The sequence below is a fragment of the Hemiscyllium ocellatum genome, chromosome 28 (genome assembly GCF_020745735.1).
Source record: "Hemiscyllium ocellatum isolate sHemOce1 chromosome 28, sHemOce1.pat.X.cur, whole genome shotgun sequence".
Taxonomy (NCBI): Eukaryota; Metazoa; Chordata; class Chondrichthyes; order Orectolobiformes; family Hemiscylliidae; genus Hemiscyllium; species Hemiscyllium ocellatum.
Genome location: NC_083428.1, coordinates 12,736,398 through 12,750,629, shown reverse-complemented (window position 1 = coordinate 12,750,629; position 14,232 = coordinate 12,736,398).

Here is a 14,232-nt window from a genome sequence, read left to right as displayed (position 1 = left end):
GATCAATTTTGATCCCATTTTGATAACATATTGATAATTCATATTGACCATCAATATGGGTATGTCAATTCACTGCACTGTATGAAGATTGTTGTCCCCATCCTCTGTAAATGAAAGATACTACAGGTTCTGCCTGGTCTCATGCAGCAGGACAAGACTACTTCCTGGTCCAACTCGAAAATCTCTTGTAGTTGACAAGGTATGGCTTATAGCAATCAGTTACCAGTCACCTTGATATGATAAACTTTGTGACAGAGACTTTGAGGAGAACTAAAGGTTCAGTCCCAATCCTTCAAGACCTTGATGGGTAGGTCATTTAGAATTGAGGTGAGGAGAAATTTCTTCACCATGAGCTTGTGGAATTCTCTGCCACAGAAAATGGTTGAGACCAAAACATTGAATGCTTTCACAGAGGAGTTAGATAGAGGTCTTAGGGTTAAATGGATCAAAGGGTATTGGGGAGAATGTGATAACATGGCACTGAGTTGGATGGTCAGCCAAGATGAAATTAAATGATGGAGCAAACTCAAAGGGTCGAATGGCCTACTCCTGCTCCTATTTTTTATGTTGCAAAGCTGTGGCCCTGGGTTCCTATGGCACTCCTCAGTGTTAATACTTTCAGATCCAAACACAATAACTTTTATCATCATTAATTAGGTGAAAATCTAACAGATTTTAACTCTCACCTTTTACAGAACCCATTGTAATTTCAATTTGAACATAGAACAGCGCAGGAACAGGCCCTTTGGCCTACTATGTCTGTGCTGACCATGATGATATTATAAACTATTCCCATCTGTCTGTGCGTGACCCAGATCCCTCTATTCCATGCCTGTTAATGTGTCTGTCTAAATGCCTCTTAAACAATGGTATCATATCTACTTTTACCACCTTCCCTGGCAGCGTGTTCCAGGCATCTATGATGTGTAAAAAACTCTCCTCACACGCCTCCTTTAAATTTTTTCCATCTCACCTTAAACCTCATGCCCCCTGCCATTTGACATTGCCACCTTGGGAAAATGACTCTGACTATCCACTCTGTCCATGCCTCTCATAATTTTGTAGACTTCTATCAGCTCACCCCTTAGTCTCTGACACTCTAGTGAAAACAATCCAAGTTTGTCCAACCCTTCCTTATAGTGTATACACTCCAAGCCAGGCAACATCCTGGTAAACCTCTTTGACACCCTTTCCAAAGCTTCCACATGCTTCCTATAATGTGGTGACCAGAAATGCACACAGGACTCCAATCTGGTCTAACATAGCTTGCCAACCCTTATACTCAATGCCCCAACTGATGAAGGCAAGCATACCAAGTGCCTTCTTTACCACAATTCCACTGATTCCTCCTCCCTTTGTCAGATTGTATTGCCAAATGGAAAAATAAATGTCTTCCCAGGAACCTTGTAAGAATTCACTTCACTCTGTGGCCACGGATACGCTTTGGTCCAAGATTCAGGAACAACGGTGAAATAAAAGTTAATAACCTTCATGTTGAGGAAGTATTTACCCATGTCCTGAAGAGCCCATATTAAATAGAGGTTAATGCAGATCAAAGGAAATGGTGATGGAGACATAACTGACACAGAGTGTGAGTCTTGTGGTCAATTGATGTCAATGATTTTAGCCCCAGTATAACCTCCTGAATTCCTCAGGCCATAATCCACGGCTTAAACTATCTTTAACTGCATCAAACAATGACGTTCCCTCCACCTTAAAATCAGATACGGTGCTGTTTGCTGTTCCGAAATGCAAAAGGACAATGGCTCCCAGTTACATTGGCAAGTCAGATCTGAAAGTGGCTCAGAGAAATTATCCTGAAGAAGGACTCATGCCTGGTACGTCGATTTTCCTGCTCCTTGGATACTGCCTGACCTGCTGCGCTTTTCCAGCAACACATTTTCAGCTCTAATCTCCAGCATCTGCAGTCCTCACTTTCTCCTCAGAGAAATTATGCAAACATTAATGGCCATTTCAGTGACTGTAAATCTGATGCCAATGGGATTCCCGTTCCTTCCCATATTTGCAAGATTTGGACTTGAATGTGGGCGATCTGAAGTTTGTAGATCATCCAGAACATGGCTGTGCAATTGATAATGAAGAAGAAAGTTGTAGACTGAAAGCAATACTAATAGTCACATGGATACAACAGTGTCAAATGGAGTTCAGTCTAGAGAAGTGTGAGGAAATGTATTTGGGAAAAGCAAACAAGGCCACAAAATGCAAGATAAATATTAGGATGCATGGTCCCTGAAGGTGACCTGAAAGATAAATAAGGTGGTCAAGAAGCCATTTAAATTCTTGCATTTGCTAGTCCAAAGATGTGCAAGTTAGGTGAATTGACCATGTTAAATTGCCCCAAAATGTCCAGGGATGTGGATTAGCTGTGGAAAATGCATGGTTACTGGGATAGGGAGGGCTTTGGGTCTGGGTGGAGTGTTCTTTGGCGGGTCAGCGTGGACATGATGGGCCGAATGGCCTGATTCCACACTGTATGGATTCTAGCTGAGTCATAGTTTATAACAACACAGAGAATATGCTGGAACTGTTATGTAAAAAAACATTAGTTCGGCCACAGCTGCAGTATTGTGTACAGTTGTGGTCACTGCACTATGAGAAAGATGCGATTGCACTGTGAAGGCATAAAGGAGTTTTTTGACTGGTAAACTTTTGTTATGAAGAAACATTGGATTGCTAGGAATGTTTCTTTGGAACAGAGTAGGAAGTGCAAACTGAAGTGTATATAACTCTGCAAGGTGTAAATGAAGGGGATAGGCCCTATTACCTTGGTTGAGGGGGTTCATAACTCAAGATCGTAGATTGAGGATAAGATGAAAGAAATTTAGAGAGGTTTGGAGGGGAACAGTTTTCACCCAGAGAGTGACCGAGATCTAAAACTCAATGTGTAATCAAAGCCTGTGGTAGAGGCAAAACCCTTGTCGCATTTAAAAGGTTCATTGCACTTGAAATGTTGCAAATTACCGGTTTATGGATCAAGAGTCAGACAGTGGAATTTTGCTAGATGGTACCTTTTTAACAGGCATGGACATAATGGGCTGAATGACCTCCTTCCATGCTGTAACTATCTGTGATGGCACAGTGCCCTACTTACAATTCCTTTAATGATAAAACGTAAGAAACCGTATGTGTGCTTGCATGAAGGATCTGCAAATAACATAGCCAAATATCCAAATTAAACAGCAGATGGATGGGATTTACATACTGCAATAAAAATCCCATTCTAATTTTTCATCTTTATCAAATCATTTATGTCAGAGCAGTCTTAATATATAATTGGAATGTTGATCTATTAAATCAGTATGTCCCTGAGAATCTAAAAGAGAGTTTGGTACTCTGAGTCATATGCTGTCATTGCTAAAGCGTGTATATTTGTATTAGTTTTAGATGTATTCCATTAAAAATCTGGTCCAGCTTGAAAGAAACCATTGAAGAGAGTGAGCGATTCTGACCTGGCCACTAAATTCTGAAAGAAATTGTCTAGACTTTTAAAAATGGAACAGTGCTGGCAGCCTTCTGCAGAGGGTTGTGCTTGCAGAGAGAGAATGTACGTCAGCTAAACCAGTATGAGATCCACGTGGGTCAGGAATGTAGGACGCTGAGTTGTTATATGCATCTGTCACTGTCATCCAATATTAATAGAGGTCCAATACTTTCATACTCAAGACTTTTCGGTATAACCAAATTCACTCTCTGCACTACATATAGAATTACAAAATCACAACATTGTTAGGGTGCAGAAGGAGGCCATTTGGTCTATTACTCTCTGAGCATTTTAACAGTAAAAAATTTCTGCCTAATCTTGCTCATTATTTCTATTGAAACAATCACCCAATGACCTCTTGAATTCCTCAATCAAATCTGCCCCCACCGCACTTCCAGACATTACGTCCCAAACACTGTGTGAAAAAGGTTTGTCTCACCTTGCATACATTTCTTTTGCAAGATCTTCTGTATATAATTGTAACAATTAACATAATTTTAGAGAAAATAACTTGTTTGTAGCAGTCAGGCGAAAGCAAATTTTGGTGGATGCTAGAAATCTGGAATAAAAATAGGAAGGGTTGGAGAAACTCAACTGGTCTGGCAGCATCTGTGGAGAGAAAAATAAAGTTAACATACTGATCCTGATATGAACCTTCTTCAGAACCTAGGAGGACTGGAAACTGATGCCTTTATTGAGTTGACAAAGGAAGAGGAGGAGTAAATAGAGCAGATGGTGACGTTGCTCAGAGCAAAAGGCAATGAGAGTGATTATAGTAGCAGAGAAGAGATGCAGATACGGTGCCTTGTTGGCATAGGTTTGTTTTCAGCAGAGGTATTAACACCTGCCATTAACATCTATTCTGCACCTCTGCATCTCCTCTACTACCATTGGTATTCAAATTGTCTTTTCATCTGGACACCCTTGCCAATTCCAGTTGCTACTCCTCCCTCATTGTCAACAGTAAACAAAATATAATTTCCCCTTTAATTCCAAAGGACAGTCGTATTGAATTTAAAACATTTAACTCTGCTTCTCTCTCCAGTGATGATGGCAAACTTGTTGAGTTTCTCCAGCACTTTCTGGTTTTGTTGCAGTTTATAGCAGAATCAGTATGATAGTGGTATATGTTTCAGTCTGCAATCTTCTGACCTTCATCCAAGATTTCCAAAAGACTTTTAAACAACATTTCTTGTTTATCTGTACATGTCAGCAAGCCTATACAGTGACATGGTCTCAGCTATGCATGTTCCAGTCTCCAAGCACAGGTCCGTCACTGTCACTGGCTTTAAGGTGATAGACACAGAAATCTTCATAACATTTAAGGAGTATTTAGATATGCATTTGCAATGTCAAGGCATACAAGATGTGCACTTATAGACAATAGACAATAGGTGCAGGAGTAGGCCATTTGACCCTTCAAGCCAGTACCACCATTCATTATGATCATGGCTGATCATCCACAGTCAGTATCCTGTTCCTGCCTTATCCCCATAACCCTTGATTCCACTATCTCTAAGAGTATGATCCATCTCTTTCTTGAAAGTATCCAGAGACTTGGCCTCCACTGCCTTCTGGAGCAGAGCATTCTGTATATCCACTACTCCGGGTGAAGAAGTTTCTTCTCAACTCTATTCTAAATAGCCTACCCCTTATTTTCAAACGGTGTCCTCTGGTTCTGGACTCACCCATCAGCTGAAACATGCTTCCTGCCTCCAGTGTGTCTAATCCATTAATAATTTTATACGTCTCAATCAGATTCACTCTCATCCTTCTAAACTCAAGTAGTATACAAGCTCAAACGCTCCAATCTTTCAACATATGATAGTCCAGCCATTCCGGGAATTGACCTCGTGAACCTACGCTGCACTCCCTCAATGGCCAGAATGTCCTTCCTCAAATTTGGAGAGCAAAACGGCACACAATACACCAGGTGAGGCTTCACCAGGGCCCTGTACAACTGCAGAAGGACCTTTTGCTCTTATACTCAATTCCTCTTGTTATGAAGCCCAGCATGCCATTAGGTTTCTTCACTGCCTGTTGTACCTGCATGGTTGCTTTCATTGACTAATGTACAAAACTTATTAAAGTACTTATAAAAACTTATTAAAACGTGGAATTCAAATAGGTTTGAATCACAAATGATTTTCGATACAAAACAAGTACATCAGGGAGCAATTCCACACTGGGATGGTGGGACAGACATATATTCATTGATGCAAATGTGTTGCTGGTCAAAGCACAGCAGGCCAGGCAGCATCTCAGGAATAGAGAATTCGACGTTTCGAGCATAAGCCCTTCATCAGGAATAAGAGAGAGAGAGAGCCAAGCAGGCTAAGATAAAGGGTAGGGAGGAGGGACTAGGGGGAGGGGCGATGGAGGTGCGATAGGTGGAAGGAGGTCAAGGTGAGGGTGATAGGCCGGAGTGGGGTGGGGGCGGAGAGGTCAGGAAGAGGATTGCAGGTTAGGAGGGTGGTGCTGAGTTGAGGGAACCGACTGAGACAAGGTGGGGGGAGGGGAAATGAGGAAACTGGAGAAATCTGAATTCATACCTTGTGGTTGAAGGGTTCCCAGGCGGAAGATGAGGCGCTCCTCCTCCAGCCGTCGTGTTGTTGTGTTCTGCCGGTGGAGGAGTCCAAGGACCTGCATGTCCTCGGTGGAGTGGGAGGGAGAGTTAAAGTGTTGAGCCACGGGGTGATTGGGTTGGTTGGTTCGGGCGGCCCGGAGGTGTTCTCTGAAGCGTTCCGCAAGTAAGCGGCCTGTCTCCCCAATGTAGAGGAGGCCACATCGGGTGCAGCGGATGCAATAGATGATGTGTGTGGAGGTACAGGTGAACTTGTGGCGGATATGGAAGGATCCCTTGGGGCCTTGGAGGGAAGTGAGTGTGGAGGTGTGGGCGCAAGTTTTACATTTCCTGCGGTTGCAGGGGAAGGTGCCGGGGGTGGAGGTTGGGTTGGTGGGGGGTGTGGACCTGACGAGGGAGTCACGAAGGGAGTGGTCCTTGCGGAACGCTGATAGGGGAGGGGAGGGAAATATATCCTTGGTGGTGGGGTCCGTTTGGAGGTGGCGGAAATGGCGGCGGATGATACGTTGTATGCGGAGGTTGGTGGGGTGGTAGGTGAGAACCAGTGGGGTTCTGTCTTGGTGGCGGTTGGAGGAGCGGGGCTCAAGGGCGGAGGAGCGGGAAGTGGAGGAGATGCGGTGGAGGGCATCGTCGATCACGTCTGGGGGGAATCTGCGGTCCTTGAAGAAGGAGGCCATCTGGGCTGTGCGGTGTTGGAATTGGTCCTCCTGGGAGCAGATGCGGCGGAGACGAAGGAATTGGGATGCTGCCTGGCCTGCTGTGCTTTGACCAGCAACACATTTGCAGCTGTGATCTCCAGCATCTGCAGACCTCATTTTTTACTCATACATTCATTGAGCCCATTTTCAGATATCGCAGATTGCCTCCTGAATGCTAAAAGACCCCTGTGCCAAACTGACCTTCCTTGAGGAGATTAAGTGCTGGGCTTTTTCCACTCCAGTGGATTTGTCAGTTGTGATTTGCAGCTCCTAAATCTTTGCTGACAAGTCTCTATTCCCTCAAGGATCCTCAGATGTACATTGTTTGTATCCTGTAACCTGGTCTTCAGCAGTTTCCCAACAGATGTGAAGCTTACTAGCCTGGAATTCCTAGATTCATTGCTCACTGATTCTTAAATGCTCAGTAATGCTTGCTTTTCTCTAGATCATAGCCATTTCTGTGTTTTATTTATGTATCAGATTTGATTTAGAAATCTTCAGATTCATTCTTTCAGCTTTTGTGTATCATGTTGTATTTTTCTCATCCCTGTGAAGGTTATGTATTGATAGGTTAAATCTAGAATTTGGAAAGACTTGTGTTGAACATCGCAACCATTTCTTAATCTCCTGTGCTTCTACGCAGCTCATTAGAACTTAAGGGACAGGAGCAAGAGTAGGCCATTCAGCCCATTTAGCCTTCTCTGTCATTCAATGAATTTATGGTGTTAATGCCACTTTCCTGTCTGTCTCCCATAACCCTTCACACCTTCTCAACCAGAAGTCCAACTCAGCCTTAAATAAATAAGTGACCTAGCCTCCACTTCACTGGGGAAAAGACTGATGACCATCTAAGTGATAAGATTTCTCCTCATTACCATCTTATAAGGGAGACTTTTTCTGTTTAGAAACATAAAATATAGGAACAGGAGTAGGCCATTCGGCCCTTTCAGTTCCCTGTTCCCACTTTCTCCGCATACCCATTGACCCCTTTAGTCCTAAGAACTATATCTACATCTTTCTTAAATGTCTTCAATGTTTTGACCTGAACAGTTTCCTGCGGCAGAGAATTCTACTACGCTCTGGTTGAAAAAAATTCCCCTTCTTCTTTGCCCTAGAACGCCCATCCCTTATCTTTAGACTTTGCCCGCACTCCCCAGTCTTCAAGAACATCATACCTGCACCTACCCTATCTAATTCCAATCTAATGCCCTTTATTTGTCTAAACTCCAGTGAACATAGTCCTAACCAATCCAGTCTCACCTCATATGTCAGTCCTGCCACCCGGGAATCAGTCTGGTAAACCCTTGGTGCTCTCCCTCAGTAGTTAGAGTTTCCTTCCTTAAATAAGGAAACCAAAACTGTTTACAATTCACTAGGTGTGGTCTTATCAATGCACTCTACAGTTTATAGAATGCCTACAGTGTAGAAACAGGCTATTCAGCCCATTGAGATTACATCACCTCTCTGAAGAACATCCCACCCAGACCTGCCCACCCCCCTCCCTCCCCAACCCATATCTGTAACTCTGCATTCTCCATGGGCTTATCATCCCACCCTGCACATCCCTGGACACTACGGGAAATTTAGCATGGCCAATACACCCAATCTGCACATCTGTGGACTATGGGAGGAAACCAGAGCACCTAGAGGAAACCCAAGCAGACACAGGGAGAATGTTCAAACTCCACATAGGTAGTCACCCGACAGTGGGAAGTTGCAGCCAGGCATCTCAGCTCCTGTACTTGAATCTTTTCACGAAGAAAGACAACATAACATTTGCTGTCTTCACCACCTGCTGAGCCTGCATGTTAACTTTCAGCGATGGATGCACGAGGATACCTAGGTCTTATTGCTTCCCCCCCACTCCCCCTCCTCAATTTATTATCATTCAGATAATAAACTGCCTTCCTGCTTTTGCTACCAAGGTGCTAATCTCATATTTATCCACATTTGACTGCATCTGCCACTTATCTTCTCACTTTCTTAACTGGTCTATATTGCACTGAAGCTGCTTTGCATCATCCTCACAGCATACTCTCCCACTCAGCTTTGTAAACTTGGTGATATAACATGTAGTTTCCTCATCTCAATCTAATGATATAATCTAATATATATTGTGAAAAGCTGGGCTCCAAACACTGATCCCTATGGTAAGGGATTCCTGAAGAAAGGCTCATGCCTGAAACATCGATTCTCCTGCTCCTTGGATGCTGCCTGATCTGCTGCGCTTTTCCAGCAACACATTTTCAGCACTGATCCCTATGGTACCTCACTAGTCACCCTGAAAAAGACCCTTTATTCCTAATGTTTGTTTCCTGTCTGCCAACCAGCTCAAGACATGTGGGCTGTAGGATTGGGGTTTAGGACCCCCTTGTTTCCTTGGTCCAACAAAATTCTTTTTGAAAAGCCCATTAAACTGGTCCTTTTGGAGACAATTCCAAAAGGAATGCCAACTTGGATTCATAGTGTCTGGAAAATAGAACAACAGACACTGTAAGCTCTTGCCCATTCCTCTCTAAATCACTGTTAGTGTCTTACAAGAAGCCGAAGTCCTGGATATATGTTGCAAAACAGCCTCGGAACTTTCCAATAGCCTGGGATATGCCCATTTTAACACCTGCCTGATTCAAATGGGCTAAATGAGTGCATTAACTCCTCACTAGACTTTCAACAAACTTCCCTCTGAGTCACGCACTGTGCTGACTAGAAATTATATCATTGGCTTCTTCATTGTCACTGAATCAAAATCCTAGAACTCACCATCATCTGAGAGTACTATGCCAATACCTTCACCACATGGATTGCAGTGGTTCAAGAAGACAACTCACGAGCACTTCTGAAGATCAATAAATATTGACCTTGCCAACGATGTCAACAATTGCCGTAGATAACCCTCTGGGGACTGGGTTTGAATCCCACCATGGCATGTTGAATTTGAATTCAATAAACAGCTGGAATTAACAATCGAATGACTACTATAAATCCAAATTGTCGAGAAAAATCCATCTGATCCATTGATGTCCTTTAGGGAAGGAATCTGGGCAAATTAGGGATGGGCAATAAATGCATCTTCATCCTGTAAATGAATAAAGGAAAAAGAAATCACATTCCTAAGGACTGATATCACTCACAGTGCTGTTTGGGGTAGCAGGGTCATTTGGGTCTCAAGAGGAGGTGACTCTACGACTCTGGATTTCTTAATGCAGTTGTAGACGCATTGTTTATTAATGTCTGGATGTACCTGCCTCCTCATGATCTTCGAGTAACTGCCAGCGGTGAAACCAGCAAAGTTTGATGGTGATAGCAGAAAAGCAGATAGCAAGAACAACAGCAGCTGTTTCCAGGCAGAGGATCTGTTGAAAGAGGTCTTCAATTTCCTTAAGGCGTTCCAGATGAAGACAATGGGAAGCCACCTCATAGTCTTCTTCCCAGTCACTGAAAATGGGAGGCTCCGACTGAACCTGAAGAAGAAAGTGCAAGGAAAAATAAGTGGAAGTTTTGCCCTGATGGAGATCTTCACTCCAATACTGTCTTATCATGAATAGAAAGTTCCATCCTTTAAGGCTTTCAAAAAGTTCAAGGAGATGATACCAGCTGATCTGAAGAGTTTATATTTGTATTGCATTTTCTACATCCTCAGGACATCCTAAAGAGCTTAGCAGCTAAAGATTACTATGTTTAGTGAAGAAGTAGTCATAGAGTCATAGAATCATAGAGATGTACAGCACGGAAACAGACCCTTCGGTCCAACTCATCCATGCCGACCAGCTATCCTAAATTAATCTAGTCCCATTTGCCAGCATTTGGCCCATATCCCTCTACACCCTTCCTATTCATGTACCCATCTAGATGCCTTTTAAATGTTGTAATTGTACCAGCGTCCACCACTTCCTCTGGCAGCTCATTCCATATATGTACCACCCTCTGTTTAAAAAGTTTCTCCTTAGGTCCCTTTCAAATCTTTCACCTCCCTACCCTAAACCTATGCCCTCTAGTTCTGCGTCTCCTCAACTCAGGCAAAAGACCTTATCTATTCACCCTATCCATGCCCCTCATGATTTTATAAACCTCTGTAAGGTCACCCCTCAGCCTCCAACACTCCAGGGCAAACAGCCCTAGTCTATTCAGCCTCTCACAGTAGATGAAACCCTCCAACCCTGGCAACATCCTTGTGAATCTTTTCTGAACCCTTTCAAGTTTCACAACCTCCTTCCTACTGGAGAGAGACCAGAATTGCACGCAGTATTCCAAAAGTGGTCTAACCAATGTCTTGTACAGCCGCAACAAGACTTCCCAACTCCGATACTCAATGCACTGACTAATAATGGAAAGCATATTAAACGCCTTCTTCACTATCCTATCTATCTGAGACTCCACTTTTGAGGAACTACGAACCTGCACTCCAAGGTCTCTTTTTTCAGAACCTTACCATTAAGTTTCCAAGTCTTGACCAGATTTGCTTTTACAAATGCAGCATCTGACAGTTATCTAAATTAAATGCTAAATGCCACTCCTCAGCCCATTGGCCCATCTGATCAAGATCTCGTTGTAACCTGAGATAATCTTCGCTCTCCACTACACCTCCAATTTTGGTGTTATCTGCAAACTTATTAACTATACCTGCCAGGGTCACATCCAAAACATTTATATAAATGACGAAAAGCAGTGGACTAAGCACTGATCCTTGTGGCACACCACTGGTCACAGGCCTTCAGTCTTAAAAGCAACCCTTCACCACCTTCAAGCCCATTCTGTATCCAAATGACTAGTTCTCTCTGTATTCTGTGTGTTCTTACTTTGCTAACCAGTCTATCAAAGAAGTGAGTGAAACATGATTTCCCACATGCAAAACCATGTTGACTCTCTCAAATCAGTCCTTGCCTATCCAAATGCATGTAAATCCTATCCCTCAGCTCTCCCTCCAACAACTTGTTCATCACTAACATCAGGCTCACCGATCTATAGTTTCATGACTCTACCGTACCACCTTTCTTAAATAGTGGCACCACGTTAGTGAATCTCCAGTCTTCCGGCACCTCAGCTGTGACTATTGATTATTAAAATATCTCAGCAAGGGGCTAAATCACTTTCCCAGCTCCCACAGAATTCTCGGGTACACCTGATTTATCTACTTTCATGTGTTTGAAGATATCCAGTTCCTCCTTCTCTGTAATATGGAGATTTTTCAAGATGTCACCATCTATTTCCCCACATTCTATATCCTCTGTGTCCTTCTCCACAGTAAACATTATTGCAAAATACCTGTCTAATACCTCACCCCATCTCCTGCAGTTCCACACAAGGCTGCCTTGCTGATCTTTGAGGGGTCCTATTCTCTCCCAAGTTAGCCTTTCATCCTTAATATATTTGTAAAAGCCCTTTGGATTCTCCTTAACTCTATTTGCCAAAGCTATCTCATGTCCCCTTTTTGCCCTCCTGATTCCCCTCTTAAAAATACTGCTTTATACTCTTAGAAGGATTCACTCGCTCTCTGTTGTCTATACTTGACATTTGCTTCCTTTTTCTTAACTAAAATTCCAATTTCTTTAGTCATCCAGCATTCCTACACCTACCAGTCTTTTCTTTAACCCTAACAGGAACATATTGTCTCTGGACACTCGTATTCTCATTCTTGAAGTGTTCCCATCTTCGAGCCATCCCTTTATCTGTGAACGTCTGCCCCCAATCAGTTGTTGAAAGTTCTTGTCTAATACTGTCAAAATTGGCCTTCCTCTTATTGAGAACTTGAACTTTTAGATCCTGTCTATCCTTTTCCATCACTACTTTAAAACTAATAGAATTATGGTCGCTGGCCCCAAAGTGCTCCCCCACTGACACCTCAGTGACCTGCCTTGCCTTATTTCCCAAGAGTAGGTCAAGTTTTGCACCTTCATCCATAGGCACATCCATTTACTGAATCAGAAAATTTTATTGTACACACTTAACAAATTCCTCTCCAGCTAAACCCTTAAGACTATGGCAGTCCCAGTCTATGTTTGGCAAGTTAAAATCCCCGACCGTTACCTCCCTATTAGTCTTACAGATAACTGAGATCTCCTTACAGATTTGTTTCTCAATTTCCTGTTGATTATTTGGGGTGGGGGGGGGTCTGTAGTACAGTCCAAATAAGGTAATTATCCATTTCTTATTTCTCAGTTCTACCCAAATAACTTTCCTGGATGTATTCCCAGGAGTATCCTCCCTAAATACAGCTGTAACATTACCCTTTATCAAAAATGCCACTCCCCCATCTCTCTTGTCCTGCTTTCTATCCTTCCTGTAGCATTTGTATCCTGGAACATTAAGCTGCCAATCCTGTCCATCCCTGAGCCACATCTCTGTAATTGCTATGATATCCTAGTATTGTAGATTAATAGAGTCATACAGCACAGAAACAGAACTTTCAGTTCAACCAGTCCATGCCAAACATAATCCCAAACTAAACTAGTCCCAACTGCCTGTTCCAGGCCCGTATCCCTCCAAACCTTTCCTATTCATCTACTTATGTAAGTGTATTTTAAATGTTGTGACTTTGCCCACATCCACTACTTCCTCAAAAAGTCCATTCCACACACGAACCATCCTCTGTGTAAAAACATTGCCCCTCATATCTTTTTCAAACCTCTCTCCTCTCACCTTAAAATATGTCCCCTAGTCTTGAAGTCCCCTATCCCTGAGGAAAGACACCTACCATGAACCTTATCTATATCCCTTGTGATATTATAAGCCTTGAAAAGGTCACCTCTCAACCTCCTACATTCCAGTGAAAAAAATCTCAGCCTATCCAGCTTTTCTTTATAACTCAAATCTTCCATACCCGGCAACATCCTGGTAAATCTTCCTGAACCCTCTGTAGCTTAATAACGTCCTCCCTATAACAATTGTTTTGCAACTTGTTATCAACTAATCCATGCACAGTCAATGCTCCTTACACAACAAGTGATCGTTTGGTGTATCCTTTGGGGTTGACGAGTCAATGGTGAGAGAGCTCAACACTGAGAGCACTCCATATTCCCTCACATTAGAGCCAAGGAATCCTTTACATCCAACTGAACAGGTAGATGGGGCTTGATTACCTTCTGATCAAAAGTGTTCAGTATTTTCTGAGCATTGGATCATTTTTAAAATTATTTCATGGAGTGTGGGCCTGCCTGAGAATTATCACCAACATTGCTGCTCCTCTCTCATTGACCCTGAAGTGAGTGGCTTGCTCACCTGTTCCATAGGTAAGTTAAGAGTCAACCGCCTTGCTCTGTGTCACATGTAGGGGAAACCAGGTAAGGGCATTAATGAAGCAAATGGGCTTTTATAATAATCAATGATAATTTCTAACTAGTTACCACTTCCACATTATGAATTAAATTTAGATTCATGTTGGATTTGAACCCATGCCCTGAGAGAATTAACCCAGCCCACTAACCTGTGACAGTGACACTGCATCACCATGT